Source organism: Perna viridis, chromosome 14, assembly GCF_037379345.1.
Source record: "Perna viridis isolate PV_CMFRI_1.1 ecotype Kerala chromosome 14, ASM3737934v1, whole genome shotgun sequence".
NCBI lineage: Eukaryota > Metazoa > Mollusca > Bivalvia > Mytilida > Mytilidae > Perna > Perna viridis.
Genome location: NC_142458.1, coordinates 22,955,295 through 22,977,425, shown reverse-complemented (window position 1 = coordinate 22,977,425; position 22,131 = coordinate 22,955,295). Strand labels below are relative to the sequence as shown.

The following is a 22,131-nucleotide window of genomic DNA, read 5'->3' as shown; positions in this document are numbered from 1 at the left end:
TAGATGATGTTCTCATTTAGATTTATTGTATGACTGCTTCCATAGTTCATTCCTTCATTGCTGAGTTTTAGGTTAGACCTCTCAGCAAGGGTAAATAAGATAAGTATAACTAGACATTGCCCCTAACGTGACTAATACCCCATCATCATGCTGAACCTGGTACACTTGGGGACCAATGTGGACACCCAATTCATATCGGACACAATTTTTAAAACAACCAACTCCAAACAACAATCAGTACTATTTTGTTTGTTGTTGACAACACAATAGCAGAATATGACTGCAAATTTACTTTAAACATACATTTCTAACAATATGCACATCCAAATATGGTAATTTAACATCCCATTGTGTTCATAACAATCCAGTTTTGTAGAAAAAAATGCTTAATCAAAACAGCCGTCATTTCTACAATTTTTTGTCCAAACATAAGTCTTTGACAATATACACATCCTAATATGATAATCTAACACACAATTGAGTTTCATTACAATCCTGCAAGTTGTTAAGGAGGAGTTGGGGACAAGGTATCCGACAAAGTTTTGCTGCAAAATGCCTAAGTTCAAACAGCCGTCACTTCTGCAATTTTTGCCCAAACACAAATCCAGACAATGTGCACATCCCATTATGGTAATCTAATATCCCATTTAGTTTCATAACAATCCTGCAGGTCACTGAGGAGGAGTTGGGGACAACACAAGTTTTGCTGAAAAAATCTTAAGGTCAACATCTGTCATTTCTACAAGTTTTGTCCAGACATATTTTACTGACAGTATGCAAACAACATGGTTATATTACATCCTACAAAGTTTCATAACAATGCTGCAAGCTACTAACAAAAACATTGGGACAGACAGGCAGTGTGAAACCTAAATACCCCCCACCCCACACTTTGCAGTTAGCAGGGGGTATCATTAAATGCAGTGACTATTCAAAGTTTTTGAAAGATGCCTGTGCGTTTCAATTTAGGAAAACAAATTATTAAAATTTATAACAAACTGTGAAATTTTAAGTCAATTGTATTTCATCATACAGCTGGTTGCATCAATAGTCCTTAATTTACATCTTTATTGACAGAAGATGAGAAGTGAGGGAAAAATTAATTTTTGAGTTTTAAGAAGTTTTCACCTGATCAGGTCAGCAGAGCCTGCACGTGTCAAATTAAAAAAAAATTAATGAATAGCAGGATTCTGGTAATTTTTGGAGACATTAAGAAAAATGATCAGGTACCAGTATCGTATTGCATATCCCTGAGCGGGTGTACGTCAAAACATGGATGCCATAGAAATATAGTGCATTTTCTTTTTGCCTCTCTACAAACTAATGTTTTGTCAAAAGACATGAACAATGACTTAAAAAATAGAGCAAACATCACACTGTAAGATGAAGAACTTTTTTAAAAGAAAATCTAACATAATATCATAAAAATGTTCCACTGAAAAGGTCGGTTTGGTGAGTGCAAAACGAAAGTGAAAGTAGGGAAAATGGCTATTTATAGTTCAAGACAACTTTTCTGTCCAATCTTCGTGGACTCACCCTATTTTCTTTGCGGGAAATTATTTTTTCACATGTCCTTAGAAATGCTACATAAGTGAAAGTTTTATTGAATCAATTTACATATTTTTTAAAAAATCCTAAAAATATGCACTTCACTATAGAAGTCTATGGGAAAATTAATACGATACTGAGACCTAGTAAGCCAGTTTTTCAAGTAAAGTTGGATATTCAGCAAGTGGTCTTTACCAGCTGAAAAAGTAGTACCCCAATACAGGTAACACTTTTAAGATGAATTAGCCAACTTTTGAACCTGATTTTTTATGGTAGCTCAGGTTTTTTGCATTTATGGTTAATCTTTACCAAATTTGGAAATGCATTTTGTTTTCATGAATTTGTAGGATATCAATTCAATAAAATTATTATCTTGACTATTTATGATGAGCATATCTATATTCAGGTAACCTAAAGCAAGTAATACTCCTGCATAAAGGATAGTTTTCAAGTTACAACACATTTTAAGTATGTGGTTAGGACTTGAAAATAGTCATTTTCCATACATTGCCTCTTATATATGAAAAAATGAATATTTTTTTTATTTTTTGTTTTTCTTTCAAATAAATAGCTAAAATGAGTTGCCATATAACTGTGTGGTTGATTTAAACACAGAAATGTCACAAAAGTCATCAGCCAATTTTTTAGTGGACTTTTTTTAGTGGTTCAAATGGACAGATTCTAATGCGGCAAGAAAAATAATGGTGTTTTTTCATATAAAAACTGAATTTTTTCAAAAAGTATCTAAAGCAGACAATTGTTATTATAATATTTATACCAGTAAACTATATTTCTTGCATCATAGCTATCTGTTTTAAAGAAAAAGTCTTTCCCCTGTCACATTGAGGTCCATTTGTATCTGCCTGGGGTACCAAGATGGCTTAAAATCTGTATTTTCTGCATATGAAAAGCTATATTTTTTTAAAACTATGATATTGGTATAATTTTTTCTGGATTTATTATAATTGAAATGACCATATCTATAGTTTAAAACAGTTGGTTGTACCGGTCATCATACTTTACTTTAAACAAGAGGCTCCCTTGAGTTAAAGACAAAAAAGGAGGTTCGGATATTAATATTTCCATATATGGAACTCACAAGTGGGGATTAAATAATGATTTGGAACTCATAGTACAGCTCATGTATCTACCATGTCAGAATAAACCACAAAGTTGCTTAGTTTGATTAATGCAGCAGCTTTTTATCAAAAGTAATATTTCTTGGCTAACATTGAGATATTAGTCTTATGCCTGGAATAGGGTACCTATATAAGAATTTTAATAGAAAACTCATGTTTGTAGCAGGGCAATGATATTCTGAATTTTCAGTATGGAAATGAATACTCTAGCAGAAAAACAACAACTTTTAGGATTATATTGAAATGTTTATTAGTAATAGGTACCAGTATCGTATTGCATATCCCTGAGCGGGTGTACGTCAAAACATGGATGCCATAGAAATATAGTGCATTTTCTTTTTGCCTCTCTACAAACTAATGTTTTGTCAAAAGACATGAACAATGACTTAAAAAATAGAGCAAACATCACACTGTAAGATGAAGAACTTTTTTAAAAGAAAATCTAACATAATATCATAAAAATGTTCCACTGAAAAGGTCGGTTTGGTGAGTGCAAAACGAAAGTGAAAGTAGGGAAAATGGCTATTTATAATTCAAGACAACTTTTCTGTCCAATCTTCGTGGACTCACCCTATTTTCTTTGCGGGAAATTATTTTTTCACATGTCCTTAGAAATGCTACATAAGTGAAAGTTTTATTGAATCAATTTACATATTTTTTAAAAAAATCCTAAAAATATGCACTTCACTATAGAAGTCTATGGGAAAATTAATACGTTACTGAGACCATCATGCTCAAGGCATTGGGAAAAAGTCTTATATTGGCTCTAAATCATATATAGAAAAATCGCTGAAAGGTTTGCAGTCTTTTTGAATTATGTTTTCAGTAATACAAAATGAAACAACCTGCTGACTTCTGAACTTATTAATCTCAAATTTCATTAGAGTACTTCTTGTATTTTGCAGTCATTGTAAGTTTAATTAAAATAAATCATGTAGACTTAAGTTATATAAAGCCCAAACCATTTTTTTTCATATAATACATTTGTAATTCATTTTCGGCTTGACATTTATACTCATATCATAAAGATGCTTCCTTCTAAGTAAAGCTTTTAATTGCTCACAAAATTAATGCCCTGCTCCCCCATTTGATAAAAAGTACCTTTTGACCTTGCAATTGATTTGGGTCAAAATGTAACATACAAAGTAGGAGGTACACAATTGTAATAAGTGTAATTAAAGTTTAAAAAAACGTATGTCTCACCCATTCCTAAGCTCACAACATTTAGAGGATCATAAATTCCTGGTAATATGCACAACTACAAATCATGTCCTAACCTAACTACCTAAAAAGTTTCAAGATATTTTGAGCTGCAGTTTCTGGAGAGTTACAATTACAAACAGACAGATGAACAGGGGAGACATAATGTATGGTGCAGAAAAGTAGCAGACTTTTTGGATTTTTATTTTAAATTCATGGACTAATTGTGATCAAATAGCACATTAAATGGGAATGTAGAGACGAAAACTTAAAATCTTTGCTGTAAAGGTTTTGAATAGAGTTAGCATGCAAATGCATTCATAAATACCTTTGAGGCAATTCAGCAGTTTTGTTATTAATAACTAAATTTATTATCATCAAAGGCCATAAATTCTATTGGGAAATAAGTTTTAATGTAAACTCTTAATGAAGCATCTTTTGCACATGATTTTACTCTTATAAAGAAAGCAGCAAATTTCTTTTATAAATTCAATTTTCACTCAAGATCAGCCTATTAGATGTTGATAAATTATACTGAGATGCTTACGTAAAGCGTAAAGTGATGTCTACCTTTCGGAAGATGCATGCATTTTTTATTCCATAGAATATGCAATAAGTTTTTGTGTAACATGTATAATTCACATTATATTGTAACAGATATGGCGAATGGTTCGTTTTGGTAAGATAGTTCTCAGTTTTAAATCTTACGTTTCTGTGTATTATATTGGCATATGCATATAGAATAAAGCATTTAAAAATGAACGATAAATTTATTACAATGAATGCATGTTCTATTCACCAGGATATATTACGATATTGACCCCTGGTGATAGCAGTTTCTGTGTCGTTAATAAAATGTACGCCTGTGTGCCTTGTTATGTTGCCTCATCCTAGTCCAACTGTAATTTACTAATAGCTCTTGAACAGCACTCACACTAGTATTCACCAACTAAAGTTAATAGTTCCTAGTTCCTTTTCCACATCAAACGATCCTTAAAAATATTAACCATGTACATTACAATACCATAAAACACCCTCCTCTGTCATAGAATAAATCCCAAAAAGTCTTTAAGTAACCAGGGTTGGTCTGTAAATGTTTAAATAACCACTTTTAGTCTGTTACCATTTCTCACCCCGTAATAAAGATTCTGGGAAAGTTTCATTTAATTTCTACCAATGGTGTAAGAGGTGTAGCAAATAAAAAATGGGTACCCCCATCCCCATATTCATAAAATCAGTACCGGTAATTGTTTCTGCGATATACGCCATTTGGTATTAAAAACAATACCATATCATACTTCGACAAAAAGTCACATACAAAATGTGGAAATCATCAATGTGACAGAAAAAGGGCTATTACTTTTATAAGGTTGGTTGTGACAAATAAAGCAATCCTTTATACGTGGATTTAAAAGGATGATGACAGGCAAAAAGTGATAGCATAAACTCCCATTGTTCCATAAGTTGTCTAGCTGAAGGACCATCACCATCTGGCTTATTCCCCTGTAAAATAAAACTTTCTTATGTTCATTCAAGTATCTCATAACTACATTCTCTCAATAAAGAGCTTTGCCATGAGTGCATGATACACCCATCGGCTAACATACCAAACCACATTTTGTCATGAAAAAATGCCGAAAGTCGCAAAACGTGAATTTTTTTTTATAGAAAACAAAATTGACCAGCTTATAAAAAATAATACTACAACACATCTATCATAATAAAACAAGCATTCTGAGTGCATTGCATGGCAATACAACCTCCTCTACTAAAAGAAATCACTGTTGAAGAGAACTAAATGCAAATTCCATGCAAAATTTGTTATAAAAAAGTGTGGAAAACTTCAAGTCTGCATTAATTTTCTTAGTCCACGGGCCATAACTCAGCATAAAATTGCGGACCAAAACTAAATTTCAAGTTGATCTGTAACTTACCATGGTAAAGCAATGTTCCAAAGAAAAACAGAGAGTTATTCACAATTAATCAAGTTATTGTCTGAACATAATGAAAATGTTTGTTTTTGACCTCTTTTCCTCTAATTCCTAAATGGTTTGAATCACTAAACCCAAAAAGCATTTCTTTTGTGGATTGACACTTTGTAGTACAGTTTCACAAGAGATCCATTCTTTTATAGTCAAGTTATTGTCCGGACATCATGAAAATGCTTGTCTCCGGCCCTTAATTCCTGAAAGGATGAAGTCACAACCTCCAAAATTGAGCCAGGGCTTCGTTTGGCAGTGTTCATTCCAGGCCACATCCTTGGGCCATTGGCATGGATATTTCAATATGACACACGAAAAGTGTGGCATGTGGGTCCTGCAGGGCACAGTATTACGTAGGTTGATCTCTGAATTTCCAGATTTTTTTCAGTTCCATGTCAAGATGCATTTTCGTTATTTAAAGCACCAGTAGCCTTGACCACAACAGGAGAAGCAAAGTAAAAAAAGTAAAACTTTTTATGGACAAAATGACTTAATGACAAACTCTGCAGCAACAGAGAATCAACACCAACCTCATGCTGATGTTATGCAACTTGGTGAGTATCCCTGAAGCACAAAACCTACACCCAACAAGCCTGAACACCAGAGGAAACACAATTCGATTTATTGTACCATTCTACAGGACTGAAATATACATATGTTCATTCTTCTCATCTGGTGTCAGACTATTGATTCACCTGTCTGAATTCCCTGCCACGGTACAAGCCCTTGAATCCTTCAAAGATGAAGTAGATGTTGCACTTGTTTATATCAATTTTAAATAGCACGACACATACAGATTGCAGTCACCACCACATGTAAATAGAGCACAACCTTCATCACTGTACATACACCCTGCACCAAAGTGCCATGATGCTGCACTGTCCTGAGAGCAGAGAAGAACCTGAGGATAACTTATCTATAGGTTGAAACTCTCCTTTCATCCAAAAATTATCACCTATCAAACTGGCGTATATTGGCTCCCTTCTATTTGAAAATGACCCCGTTTTACTGTCAAGGGGGCTATTGTGCAATTTTCTTGTTTGAACAATGCTTTGGTGGTATAGCACCATGTGGTACAATTTCATAAAGATCTATACACTTGTACTTAAGTTATTGTCCTGTCATGAAATAACAAAGACAACAACAGGATGATACCATTATACCACTACAATTTGTAGCAGCCGTATAAAAACTTACCTTTGATGATTTCGTCTCTCTTCCTGAAGGAGCGGTGGGTGCTGTTGCAGGTCAGTGTTCAACATAAACATTGCTTTTACTTCAATCTTTAAAAAAGATAAATATTTTTAATGGCTTATTTCAAAAGAAATGAAGACGTACTTCAAAATGTTGACCTAAAGTTTACATCGATTTATGTGATTGAAAAGGCTATACATGTATATGTAATTTTTAGGCAGGCACATGGGTAAGAGCTAAGCCAGATGCAAAATGGAACTTGCAATTGAAGTTGCATACCAAATATAAAGTGGCATTAAAAAATGTGTCAGCAGTGTTCTCCCCATTATTTTTAAGTAGCACAGTGCATCCTGGCATAGCACAGCTCTTATGGCCTTCCTCCAAAAGTATAACACAGTGCTAAAAATGCATTCTAACTAAAATGAATTACTGATAGCACAGTAATAAAAAATCATAGCGCTGCAAAGTACAGCGCTATAATGGTCTGGGAAGAACACTGGTATGATTAGAAACAGTCATCACCAAATTTTTAGATACATGCATATATGTATAAATGTATATAATTGCTAATTTGAATTTACTATTATGTGAGTATACTATGGCAAATAATATTATTATAACACCATACTTGTCTTGAAATGCAAAGATATATATTAAGACTACTTTTGTATAATTTGAATGCGTTCGTCAGTATACTTTATCACAATATTTGGTCACACTATGATTAAATAAAACCCAGGAAATTAGTTAGCCCCCTTTGACCTTGACACTATACAAAATTGAAATGCTATACTGATGCAACAAATATGGTTAAGATTCTTACACAACTTAGTCATCACAATCAGATTCTGATGTTTAAGACTAAAGTTCTGATTATGATTTACTGTCCTGAGCACTAGTGGAACAGTCGGAACTCAGACTGTAAAATTTATTACCTCTTTGCCTTTTGTTTCTCCTTTTTCGAACCATTCAACCGTAACACTCTTTGATTCAGCATTTACACCACTGATTACAGCTGAATGAATCCTCCCTAAAGTTTGAAGCAAAACATTAATGCAAGATGTAATCTAAATATGCATGTACATGTTAAATGTATAATGAAGAATGTGTAAACAATTACGGAGTACATATGTACATTGTATGTGTGCCAAAATAGATAGTGTACTTGTATGGGGAAAGCTTCCCATTCTATGGTATATGGGGGGATGGGGTATGGGGATGGGAATGTTGTATGGGGGGAATGGGGTAATCAGGTTTAAATCTATTATTGATATAAAGAAATATATTACATGTATAGTTAATTAAAAATTACAGCTAAACTCTTTAAGAATTTAAAAATATAAAATTTGATTCGATAATATTTGATAAGAAATACGCAATGGAGATTGTATGGGGGGATGGGGATATTTGCCAGGGGAATTATCAAATAACAAAGACAATAAGGACAAATCTTATTTGAAGATCCGACAAGACCAGCATCTTTCAAATTTCTATTGCACAATTAATATGGTCATTATTTTTCGATTTAAGAGAGTCCAAATTCAAAAAAACTAGATAAAGTGATGCCCCCGCATTTAACCTTCATATAGCTATATCATAACTCATAGTTGTAAAAAAGCACTTTGTCATATGTGTTATTGTGTCTGTGAAACACATGCCCCCGCATGTGGTTTTGAGTAAAACTCAGCATAGCTGAACGAAACTCAATCTGTAACTAATCATGACAGACTCACATACTAAAAACCAGTCAAATATCTTCAAGCATTTACAGAAAAACTATTATTTCAATACAATTTTTAAAGTGCAGAGCCCATTATTTTGGTAAAACTCAGCGTAGAAGAATAAAACTTATAATCGATTTGTAACTAATCATGACAGACTCACATACAAAAAATCAGTTCAATATCTTCAAGGGTTTACAAAAAAAGTGCAGAAAACTGTTATTTCCATGGAATTTTTTAAGTCCAGGGCCCATAATTTTGGCAAAACTCAGCGTAGCGGAACGAAACTTTAACTTGATCTGTAACTAATAATGAAAGACTCACATACAAAAAGTCAGTTCAATATCTTCAAGGACTTTAAAAAAGTGCTGAAAACTTATGGGACGGACAGAATTACGGACGGATAGACAGGGGTAAAACAATATGCCCCAACTTATCATTGCGGGGGCATAAAAAAACTAGATATCAATGAGATGGGAATCATCTCTGTGAGCCCCACTTTCAATAACAGGTGGTAAACAAGCTGATATGAAGAATTATTTGAAGTTATTACATGGTCTCGTTTATTCTAAGATTTTAAGTGATTTTTTTTACCTTGACCTTTGACTAGGAAGTTGTACATACATTGTGACCAGTGTTCTAGCTAGGATTTGAAAATTGAGGGGCGGAGGGGGGAGGGCACTTTAGCGCGTAGCATGTTTTTTTTTTTCAACAAAGAAGGGATGTTGATTTTGTATGTTTGTGTTAAGTCAGTAATTAGTATTCTTATTGCTTACCTGCCAACTTTTGAAAATGAAGGTTGCATCATAATTTGCAAACTGAGTAAATTTGACTGCATGATTAATATATGCATGACACCCTTATTGTATTGAAAGACCTTTCTCAGATGACCAAGTGCTTTTAAAATCAGATACATCTTATACAACACACACATATATATATAGAGGTGAATAAGCTGACAATGTATTACTGAAGCCTTAAGTTCCTCTATAAAAGACTTATGAATTCAGTTTCAATGTGAAAAGATTGTAGTGATATTTAAATTCGTTAACTTTCTTGCAGTGAGTCAGCTTATTAACCTTAACTTACAAAGGGGTTTTTAACGTCCATAACTACCCTGTCGGGTCTTACATATAACTACCCTGTCTGGTCTTACATATAACTATCCTGTCGGGTCTTACATATAACTACCCTGTCGGGTCTTACATGTAACTACCCTGTCGGGTCTTGCATGGACGGTTATCAACTTTTAATGATAAGGGCAACTTATTCTTTACATTTATGACATACTCTGATGTGAAATGTTGCATGAAATGTTATAAATATTCGATATTGCTCAACTGAAATATCAAAATCTTATGTAAGTAGAAGGAATTTTATTTCCTATAACTATTGCAATTACAAATTATGGAAAAAAGTCCTTTACTGTTGAAGATATAGACAATTTTTAAAATATTGAAATTATAAAGGAGGTAACTGACATTTCGAATAAACAAACATGTGCAACATGCAATTGTTTACACCGGTAGTCCTACATAATTTAGACCCGTCACTGACACACCCTCTGGTGTTGGTTAATATACTTGAAATGAATTTTTTGTATATATGTAAACAGTTTATTATTTGAAGTTAAAATTATAATGCGTGGAAAATCTTTTACCAACTTAGTAATGCCTTTCAAAATTTACTCAGTTTCAGCAATAAAAGTAAATGCATATAAAATGCCAACAAAAAGGAAACGATGTCTTTTACAAAGTTTGGTATACACGCATCATAGATCTGTTAGTTCTACTTTGAAAATGGCAAGGTGGCGACCTTGGTTTTCGTTTAGTTACGAAAGCTGTTTGTCGAGACTTGTCTTTTAGTCATTTACATATAAGTTTTCACCTAATTTGAAATTAGAAAATAGTATTGATTTTTTAAAATTTTTACATTATTATCAATTTAATTTGATATTAAATAAAGTTAAAAATAGACGTATGATTATTTAATTTGGTATTCCGCATACTACGTGAAGAAAATGCATATATACGTTCCAAAATGTAAGTGAAGTATAAGTTTTATGTGTCCTTAAAATGTGAGAGTAGGGAGAAAAAATCTTTACGTCGTTTTTTTTTTATAATATGTTAATGTTAATTTTTGTTGAATAAGATTTTTTTTTCATATAAGTTTAAATTTTTTAGTAGCTTTATGCAATTTCAAATTTTATAATTAATTCTGTTTCATTCTAATATCCATAATTAATGTTATCAGGAACATCTAAAACGGACAAGATTTTTTTCCGATATTTTCCTTTTTATATTTTCCATTAAATGGTACGCATGAATCTTAGTTCTGGATTCGTAAATTGTTCGTACTGTAAGATGTTTAATTTCATCTGTTCCCAGTTCGTCCAATGATCAATTCCATCACCTGTACGATCTGCACTACATGACATTGTAAGAGTCCCTGTTGGAACAGAAAACTATGAACTATTTGGTTCTTTTAAGACATATGCTGGTACGTATCAGAGCTTGTTTTCAAAATCTTTCGAGGAGAAAGAAATTCTGTATCAGAGATTTTTATTAGATAAAACATAATTCTTCTAATGCTGTTCGTTCAATATGTGGAAAACATGTAGTGCCAACATACCAGAGACATAAAAAACCCAATCAATGTTAAAGACCTCGTGCAAATAGAACACAGAAAAGATTTGCAACTATTTAAAACTGTATGACTTATTCTTAATACTGTTTATTTATTCATTTCTTTAAAAGCTTTTTCAAAATCAGCATTACGATTTTTCATAAAAACAAGAACAAAAATTGCAACAATAAATATCCACCAAAAAAAATTATTTCAGCTCAATTAAAGAAACATTGATTAATCTATCTAATATAATTACTTTCATTTAAGCCCCTTCCATTTATTCAATTAACATTATATATTTCCAACAGTCTAATCACACATAATTCCACTATTGAAATATAATTCTGAACTGTTTGTTAAACACAACAATGTTTATTCAGTCGGTATCTATTCAGTCATGGTCTGTTACACATAGGAGTGTCGGCACATGCCAGAAATTTTAGCACAAAAGACTACAGGTCTAACGATTCAATGACTGTTTTTACACTAAATTTAGTGTAATTTTTTTAATTATAAATTACTATTCCAATGGTAGTACTTTTACTTCAGAAATATGTCACCTCATTGGTGTTAGTGCACCTTTTATGGTCTTTGCAGTGTTTAGATGGGCAGAGAACGAAATTCTCTATCAGAGACTTTTTACTAGATAAAAAGAATTCTTCAAATGCTGTTCAGTCAAAATGTAGGAAAACGTGTGGTGCCAACATACCACAGACATAAAAAAAACCCAATCACTGTAAAAAAAAAAAAAAACGTGCAAATACAACACAGAAAAGATTTTCAAGTTGCCTTAACAATCATTGCCATAAATGTTATTAATGTAATAATTATTGTTTAACTATTCAAAACTATATGACTTAATACTAAAATTGCAATTAAAACAAAACAAAAAAAAACAAAAAAACAAAAAAAAAACAAAAAAAAAAAAAAAACATTATTTAAGCTCAATTAAATAAACATTGTTTAATTAATCTATCTAATATAATTACTTTCATTTAAGCCCCTTCCACTTATTCAATTAACATTATATTTTAAACACTCTAATCACTCATAAATTCCACCATTAAAATAATTCTAAACTGTTAACACTGACAATGTTTATTCAGTCATGGTCTGTTACACAAAGGATTGTCGCCACATGCCGGAAATATTAGCACGAAAGACTACAAATCTAACGACTAAATGCCTGTTTATACACTAAATTTAGTGTATTTTATGTATTACCATTCCAATGGTAATACTTCAGAACTAGAGACTCGAGAGAGTCTGAATCGCTCACCTGGTTAACCATTTGCTTATTTGAAAAAACTTGAGGAATGGAGGAATGAGACAGGCTAAAATCACCAAAATTGTCAAATGCAGGTAATGCTTTTCATAGCATTTTCATGACCTGAACCAGAATTTTGCTAAAGGCAACAATTTTTGATTTTTTTTTTCAAAAACCTGTTTTATGACCCCTAAGTTCCATTTTTAGTATAGGCATGCATATCTATTCATGGATTAAAAATCACAACAGTCATTTTGAGCACAATACACTAAAGAACTATTATATTTATTTTCATTCAATGATCTGAAATGGTTTTAGAGAAGAAGATTTTCAAAGTTGTACATGTGAAAAAAAAAACAACAACAAAAACTGTTTCAGGGTTCGCAACTCCTACATTAGTCAATGAATGGTTTACAAAATTTCGGCATAGGTCCTTCTCATGACGCTTAACAATTTAACCCATGCCAGAAATTTGCTAATGCAACGGGTTTTGAGTTATTTGCAAAAAAAAACTGCCATCTGACCCCTATGTTCTATTTTTAGTAAAGGTGGCCATGTTTTTTTATGAATCAACAATTCCAACAGTCATTTTGTGTGGGATACCATAAGGAACATATATGTCAACTTTCATCGAATTCTGTGCAATGGATTTTGAAAAGAAGACTTTCAAAGTTGCACATGCTAAAATACAAAAAAAAATGTTTCAGGGGCCGTAACTCCTACATCTGTTGACCAATCATTTCGCAAATATTAACATAGGTCTGTCTAATGATGCTGAACAATATTACCTTATGCCAGAAATTTGCTAAAGGTAACAGTTTTTGAGTTATTTTCAAAAAACTGTCATCTGACCCCTATGTTCTATTTTCAGTAACGGAGGTCATGTTTTTTCATCAATCAACAATCCCAACAGTCATTTTGAGAAGAAGATTTTCAAAGTTGCACGTGCGAAAAATGCAAAAAAAAACTGTTTCAGGGGCCATAACTCCTACATCAGTTGACAAATTGTTTTTAAATTTTGGCATAGGTATGTCTCATGATGCTGAACAATATTACCCCAGCCAGAATTTTGCTAAAGGCAACGGTTTTGAGTTATTTGCAAAAAACTGCAATCTGACCCGTACGTTCTATTTTTAGTAACAGCGGCCATGCTTTTTCATGGATCAAAAATTCCAACGGACATTTTGTGCAGAACATCCTAAGGAACAATCATGCCAAGTTTAAAACCCATCAGTCCAGTAGCTTCAGAGGAGAAGATTTTTTAAAAGTTTTCCACGACGACGGATGCCAAGTGATGGCATAAGCTCACTTGGCCTACAGCCAGGTTAGCCAAAAATGTTATCTCATGGGTGTTAGTGTTACTTTTATGGTCTTTGTGCACCAAGGCTGGTCTTTGCAGTGTTTAGACAGACCGTTTATTGACAAATATTTTACCTGTTCTCTGTAACTATGAACAACATATAACTTTTTTTTAATTAGTTACCACCATGTCATACTAAGTAGAATGTCTCATGAAAATCCACATATTTTTGCAATTAGTGAATTAGAAATAAATTATTATCTGTAGTTCTAAGATGAATTACTGTATCTCATGAAATGCTGTTAATATCCATTGCTGCACTTAAAGGAGACATGACACAATTTTTTTTTTTCAATTTTTGGTTTATTTGATTTATTACACCTGATATATATCATGAAAATGTCCATTGTAGTCACTTGCATGGTTCAAATGAAGATAAATTGATTCAAAATGGCAATGACCCCAGCCATACAAATTTTAATTAGTCATGTGGTCACGTGACCGTGCTACGTCATTGGTTCTCAATTCATAGGTCGAGTGGTTGAAATGCATGGACTTCTACACTTTTTACATGATTTCTACAATGGAGAGTAAAAATATTGAAAGTTTTGGTTTGCCAGCGAATATATTGATACAGCTGTATCAATTTAAACAACTTCGAGAAGAAAATGATAAACAATGACAGAAATATTTAACTATTACATGTGTGAAGACTAGATCCACAGACGACACCACATCTTTTCAAAGATTACATAGAAATATTTCATTACGTTCTGTCATGTTCGATTGGACTTTTTAAATAAAATAAATTAAATTCACATTCTAAGATTGAAACTGTTCTGATCTCGATCCTTTTTTACGTAACATTACTCCTGTCAAGTGTACCAGTACCTTGCAAGCTAGTACAGCTATAGGATAATACGAACATGTTTATTTTTTTATTGGTTTTTGATAATAAATTTGAGAACCCATAAAGGTTTCGTGCTGAAGATTCCTCTTGTTCTAAATCTTTTTCGCTAAAATTAAATATTTTACCTGACCTATAAAACCAGAGGCTCTCAGAAGCCTGAATCGCTCACCTGGTTGAATTTTGCCTTTCAATGGCAATAAATTTAACAAGAAGTTGTCTAACAATTATGACTCATAAGTCTTTGGTAGGACTTACCATTAGGATCATTTCAACAATTGAAAGGTTCTGTTAATCTATCATAGTTTTCAAGATCTTGACTGAAAACTGTAAAAAGAAATTCTCCTTTCAAGGGCAATAACTCTTACAAGGAGTCGTCTGACAACTTTTATAGTCCTAATAAAAAAGGTCATTTCAGCTATTAAAAGAATTTGGCTAAACCCAATGGTTTTGGAGATATATGCGAAACACTACTGTCTGTCCCTATGTTCTGTTTTTAGTAACAGTGGCCATGTTTTTAAACGGATCAAAAATCCCTACATCAGTTATATGCAGGATACACCAACAAACATCCGTAACAAGTTTGCTTCCAATTGATGAAATAATGTCAGAGGAGGAGACTTTTGAAAGAAATAATATGAAAAATAGCAAAAATAGTTGAAAAAGGGCAATGACTCCAACATGGCTGAACAGATTAAAACCAAAATTTGACCACAGATAGATCTCATCATGATGAACACTTTAAACCCATGACAAAATTTAGCTTAATCTAACGGTTTTGGAGATACAAATGTATGTGCAAAAAACTACTGTCTGACCCCTATGTTCTATTTTTAGTAACAGCGGCCATTTTTTTAACAGATTGAAAATCCCCTTATCAGTTCTATGCAGGATACCCCTAGCAACATTCATACCAAGTTTGGTTCTAATTGGTCAAGAAGTTTCAGAGGAGAAGACTTTAGTATTATTGTTAATAACGATGACAAAGGACGCCAAGTGATGGCAATAGCTCACATGGCCTTTGGCAATGTGAGGTAAAAAGTATTGTTCGTACCAGAAAAACTCCCTTCAACTCACCTAGGGTTGTCCATTATAAATTGGGTATTGTGTCCAATATTCATGTAAATTGGGTCATTTCCAAAATCGTAAGACAAAAGAAATGCAATTATATTTCAATTATCGAAGTCATACACCTGCGTCGACACCTGTGTCACCAGGCACCGAACCATGTAAAGATAAAAGAAGCCATCCATGTATACATTTACAATGCACCCAAATGGAGATTGAGAACCAATGACATAGCACATGCACATATGGTAAGTGGGTGTTACTTCCGGTTTTCATTTATGCATATTAATTAGGTCGTCTTGATAAATTTTATGAAGTTTATCCCTTTATTTATAAATCAAAATTATGAAATACTTTCTTCATTGACAAAAGGCAGTTTATTTCTCTAAATCTCACAATGCTTTTATCTACATGTATTGTTATGTCCCTTGTTAAATGACAATTTCTTCTGAATTCACCATTGCTAACCTGCAGTGTCCTTCCTAACTAGATGGAACAGCTTCTACCATATATGCCTTTAAGTAAGATTTTGGGGACACATTTTTAACTGCTGAGAAGGGTTCTGACTTACAGACAAGACCTATCTTATGAACTAAAATGTTCATCTTCTACGTTTTACAGCTAAAATATAATGCATTAAAATTATATTTACTGTTTACCGTCTTTATTTTGCTAAATACAGGCCTTCTATGACTTTATTTGTATTTCCCACTCATCCATTTTATATGTGTCCGCTTATGTAGCAAAAAAAGGTGTAATGGAAACATAACCCAATAATGTACCATAATTTGACAAAAGTAATCAATATTTGAGTTGGTTATGACAATTATATGTTTTTAATTTCTTTTTCCTTCAGATAAAACCTCTTAACTTCTTCAATCTTCAATAATGAGTTGTTAGAATATCATTAACTTCCTGTTTTATTCATTGTTGTTCCCTATATAAATGATTTTAATTTGGGTTATTAGTTGTACCAAAATTAGAATGAATGAAAAAATGGCTGTAGTAAAACAATTTACATGGCTTGTCAAGAATTTAATTACTTACTATTGTAAAAACAAATCTGGCTTGTAATTATTAAGGTCTTTCCCATTTCAAAAGTCAAGGTCATTTGTTTTAATGGTCATAAACTGGGTCCAAAGTGGGCCATTTTTGCCAATATGGTTCAAGATAGACAACTCAAACTACTTCCAATCAATTTAGAAGCATGGTTCCACATCCAATGATATGCCACAATGCATACTTCCGGTCAAATTTGACGATTTTCAGAAATCGGTGAAATACACCGATTCGAGACATTTTCAAAAATTGCACTTTTTTTGTCGTATTGACTCCTGGATACCATATTTTCCTTCGAATAACCAATATAAGCCCTTTTCGACAAATTTTGTTAAGGTATTTCCCATTTCAATGGGAAGACCTTCTTGTATTTCTTCTGATTATTTTTTTTTCGCCAGGCATTTTGCCAAAGTTTTGGCTGAACGTATCACGACAAGAATTTGACAATCTTTTGCAATCTGACAGGGGACTTTGGAATTCGCCCTGTGAGACGTGATTATTTGTCGGTCCAGAGTTATCTGCCCCGTAGCGGAAAAACTAATTTTGCTAAAATTTCTTAAACCATTTTAGATACACACAAACCGAAAGCTCCATATTTTTTAGAAACCCGGGGCAGTACTATTTGACAAAGTTTCGAAAAGATTTGAGGTTTTCCTGGTTACGCGATTTCGCGACCTAAAATGAACTTGTTCGGTTGGTCACTAAACTTAACCGTAAGTCGTATAGACTGGGGACCTTCACTCTTGATCTTAAATGATTTGCAGTATGTTTTTGTATTTCTTGGTTCTTAGTCAAACTTTGACAAGATATTGTACCTCATTTGTATGGTCATTTCTGAATCTCTATTAGGCACTTTTTTGCTGTAGTTTTTTTTGTTTAAGTCTTTATAGTATGAGTTATAACTACTGGTAACGCGGTATTTACTATCTAAATATGTATCTATATAGGAAAACTCTCCACCGACATATAGAACTATATTCGAATACAACGAATTCCATTAGTGGTGTCTTTGCCGATTTTCGTTATTGAAAATCACCTCTCTCTTTGAAAATTGGTGCACACTTTGAAAACAGCAGTACTTACCGTAATTAATGCATTTTTTTAAATTATTCTAAAAAAATGCATATGGATAAAGACAATAAGTAAATAATGTTAATACATGCGTAATGTTCGTTTCTGAAAACTGTCTTTAAAAGTATACTTCCAATACATTTTTTTTAAAGTGGCCTTAGACCTATCATGGGCACCTAAATCGGGGGTGTCCAGCTTTTTATCAGTAAAAACCACTATTTACGATCATTAAATGCAAAACAATCCCATGTATGGCCTAACATTTAAACAACAGCATAGCGAGAATATCACGATAAATAAACATGTATTAATAATTTTCAATTGTCATTAAAATAGGAAATCAAAGTACTCATGTACTGAATCAATTTACATTTACTGTTTTAGTTGCCTTAAAATAGCAAGAACAGAGACCGACTTCTTGGTTATCAAAATATTTAAACAGTAATTTTGTAAAATCACTTTCTTCCGACATTGTTGTTCCAACTTACACAATGGAGGCACATTATTCACACTTATACACAATACTCATACTTTTGTACAGACTTAAAAGTACGAAATAAGAGTTAACAATCTGAGTTTAATTTTGACCACATTTGTTCAATACACACTCAAATAATACCTTTACAATGCATAATTCTAGGTTAAGTGTGTTTTAGTACTTCATAGAAGGGTGGCCATTTGACCTGGAAGTGACGATTGAGACCTTTTGCTTTGCAATACTTTATAATTATCCCCCTTTGAATTTATCTATTTTCATGAAAATCACAAGTTCATTTTGTTCTCAACTGATTGTATTGATGAAATTGACACTGTTACTGCAGAAGTCATCTTTCTTATAAGAATCAGAACTATTTTGCAAATTTAATAATTGTCAAAAACCTCGCCTTTTAAAACATATACAAGAAATAAATACTGTCGATCGAGCCGTCTCTATAGGCTAGAACACAATAAGCCATTAGCCGTGAAACAAAGATCCTTTCTCATGAACATGATATTTGTCAGGATAGAGTTGGTGGAAAAGACCTTTCAATTGTTCTGGAACAATTGACCTTTTAATTCATTTCAACATTTATTGAAGTTACCAAAACAAACAGGTATACTCATTGTAAATCAGGAATATTAGCAATGCAACTGCCAAATATCAGCCTGACTTATAAGCGGGACAAGACTAAGTTCCAGAAATTTGAGACTGAAATGGGGTCCAATTATTGGAGGGATCAACTTATACTTGAGTATATGAGGGTAAATTTGTATTACAAATATTCTGGAATGTGTTAATTTTCTCTCAATACCAAGCCACATGCTGGCATGTTGGATGATTGAAATTTATGTCCTTTCTGCTAGTACACATGTATGAAACTATGATTTGATTCAACGCCGGTTTTTTCATAATACCCATATGAAGAAGGCTTTATCTCTGCACAAGGATTTTTTCAGATGTGGACTAGCATCTGCACTTTGAATGGATTTATCATCATATAAGTTTGTCGGATTTCCAAAGGTGACTGCCTGGCTTATCAACATCAACCTCACCACCTTTTCTGTTGTCCTAAGTCAAAAACCATCAGTCATCAGTCAGACATTGTCAAGTTTAAATTCTGAAAGTGTCAGTACTTTGTATATCTTTGGAAGTCAGCGTTCATGACGTAATTAATGAAATTATGTAATCATGTTTATGTACTTGACTTTTTATGAGCAACTCGGCGAGTGTTTCTAGAAAAAGTAGAGGACGCTTACCCTACCGGTGCACCTGGTCCATGCTTCTAGTTTATATTGGAGTCCTAGTTGCTCATTTGCTTTTGTTACTTTGTATGTATGATTTTAGTTACTTTATGTTCTTTGTTGTGCATGTCTGTTTTCCATGTCGGGTCTTTGTCCCTGGATTACATTCTTTTGATTACCGCTATAACCTTGGTTCCCTTGATTACTCTATTATATATTAGAATAGTCATACGTGCATTTCACTACACCTTAATGCACTGATAGCCAGGAAAGAATGAGATTTAAAGATACAAGTTCCTTTTCATTTAAAAAGGATATATGTATCTACTTGGCAACGAGCTGGTGATGGACACACGTCTGCTTGTCAGTAAGAGGGTTATTAAGTTAGAAGGCGACCAATTTCATTAATTTTCCCAGGGTAATTACTGAAAACTAATAAGTAAGTATTGATTTTTACAGGAAAATTTTGAAATTTTTATTATATTTTAGTGTTTTGTGAACATACCCTACCTCAGAATTTCCATCATAACTTTGACATAATCAGTTTGTTAATTCTATAAACCAGCACATATATGTATAGAAATTTGTCTAAAATTCATTATACTGACACCTGAGAAACTTTTGTCTAAGCAAAACACTTTATCGGGATACATACTGTATGATTAAAGCGTCAGAAATAGTAAAAATGTAGGCTAGATAATAGTTTAAAAGACATCTAAAAAAGCTACTTCAAGTTGGATCTTGATAAAACCCTGCAATTTACACTGAACCTGGAACAGTTCTGTGGGATATCAGTAGTATTTTAAGTAGCATGAATAATATAATAAGTAGGAAGTAAACTGATGAAACTTTTGTAAGAGTTCACCCATTTTTAAAAAAAGAGTAGCAGTCAAAAGATGAATAAGTAACCTTCCATTTTTTCTGGTTGATGGCTTCTATTGACATTCCTGGTTCGTCTAATTATTTTACAAATATTTGGAATTCCCTTTGCCGTCTCCCACTTATTACTGATGAAAAATTCCTAACAAAAGGTGGCAAAATGATAAAAGGCACAAATTAAAAATTTGTTGAAAAGGGAACCAGATACTTTTGCTTCAGACTTCGCTTGCACTTAAGCCAAGGTCATTGCCTTCCTAATATAATTAACTTATGTAACTAAAATACTGAATAATTTCTATCTCCCTAGTATGCTTAAGTCAAATATCAATCTCATAAGTTTTAAGTTGACCCAGTATTTAGACCGGGAGCCATATTTACTTTTGTACATTATATAGACTTTGTTAAGAGTGACCAGTCTCAGTATCTAATATTAGCTTTAGCATTAAATCCCTGAAGGCCTACCAGGCTGATGCATCATAAATTGCAAGTTACACCAACCTGTTTAATTTAAACCAACAAAACAAATAGACACGTTCGTCACATTCCCTTCTATAACAAGTCTACTGTACAGTGCACATAAATCAACATGCTTAGCTTAAATGGTAAATGACGCAAAACCCAGTCATGCTGGGGAGTTATTTATTAGCAACCGATTTAGGTCATATGGTTAAGTGCAGTTTACCGTCCGTTCTTTGAATGTCGACATTGACACCGACTTTCAGCTTTCCCATTTCATCCATGACTGTTACCAGTTGAACAAATATCTGATAAATTTATCAGTTTTTCATTTATATGTTTGTTTGTTTGTTGGGGTTTAACGTCCGAGCAGCAATATTTCAGCTATATTCAGACGATGAACATGAAATTGATGATAAAATGAACATGAAATGATGATGAAATGAAAAATGGATGGGACACAAGGACAATGGGGTCGACAAATTTTGATTACCACTGGAAATAGGGAGAGGTGGGTAGGGTCGGGCAGTTTAGCCTCCTGTGGCGGAGCCCTATGGTTCCTACTCCGGGGTAATACCACAGTAGGGTTCTTTAACGTGCGAGAAACGTGGCATCTTTCCCAACATGGTGCACCACTATGGTTTGCGGTCAGGTTTTCCGTGTTATAGCCTGACAACCCCAGCATGTAACACGTCAGAGGTACCCCATTCCACGACCTAGGGCACACATCCCAGTTGCTCTGTGGGCAGAGCGCCCTAGCCCCTGGTTAGGGTTCTGAACACTATTTAGTCGCCTTTTACGACAAGCTTAGTGCTGCTGCAGGCCTATTCTTTTAACACCCGGATCTGCACGGGATTTTTCATTTAAATAAGGTAGTTTTAAAGCCTCCCGTTAAAAAATTTGAAAGGCATGAACGCATGCGTACAATACTCACTAAGTTTACTTCCTGAAATCGCTTGGCTTTTCGGACCAAAAGTAACTCGTATCATT

General features: G+C 33.3%; 1 pseudogene; it reads right to left on the bottom strand.

Moving 5' to 3' along the window:
• The window catches only part of LOC148598673 (kinesin-like protein KIF2A), a 69,458-nt pseudogene extending 47,898 nt beyond the window's left edge, over positions 1 to 21,560 (bottom strand).
• Between the last annotated feature and the right edge of the window lie 571 nt (positions 21,561 to 22,131).